Raw genomic sequence first — 611 nt, 5'->3', positions numbered from 1 at the left:
CCGGCGGCTGCCCTTTCCGCCTCTGGGGAAGAAAAACCCGCGGGCCGTTTTCGCGCTTGAACCATGGCCTCCGGCCGGAGAGGCTGGGACAGCTCCCACGAAGACGATCTGCCCGTGTACCTGGCCAGGCCGGGCACCACGGACCAGGTCCCGCGGCAGAAATACGGCGGCATGTTCTGCAACGTGGAGGGCGCCTTCGAGAGCAAGACGCTGGATTTCGATGCCCTCAGCGTGGGGCAGCGGGGCGCGAAGACTCCTCGGAGCGGCCAGGGCAGCGACCGAGGCTCAGGGAGCCGGCCCGGGACCGAGGGGGACACCCCGCGCAGGGGCCAAGGCCGGGAAGAGAGCAGGGAGCCCGCGCCCGCGTCCCCCGCGCCCTCCGGGGTGGAGATTCGGAGCGCCACCGGCAAAGAGGTGTTGCAGAACCTCGGCCCCAAGGACAAGGTAAGGGGGCCCCCGTCACTTCCCTGCTTGCCTTCGTTCCTTTCTCCAGCCCTGGCCGCCATGGCCCGGGCACAACTTTCTCCAGCTCACTTTGCACGGGGTTGGGGGACCAGGAGGAGGAAAGGGGCATCCTCCACTGAGCTCTGCGCGACTTCCTAGCCCAGACC

The sequence above is a fragment of the Mandrillus leucophaeus genome, unplaced genomic scaffold (genome assembly GCF_000951045.1).
Source record: "Mandrillus leucophaeus isolate KB7577 unplaced genomic scaffold, Mleu.le_1.0 Scaffold1036, whole genome shotgun sequence".
Classification (NCBI taxonomy): Eukaryota; Metazoa; Chordata; class Mammalia; order Primates; family Cercopithecidae; genus Mandrillus; species Mandrillus leucophaeus.
This window is presented reverse-complemented; position numbering follows the sequence as displayed.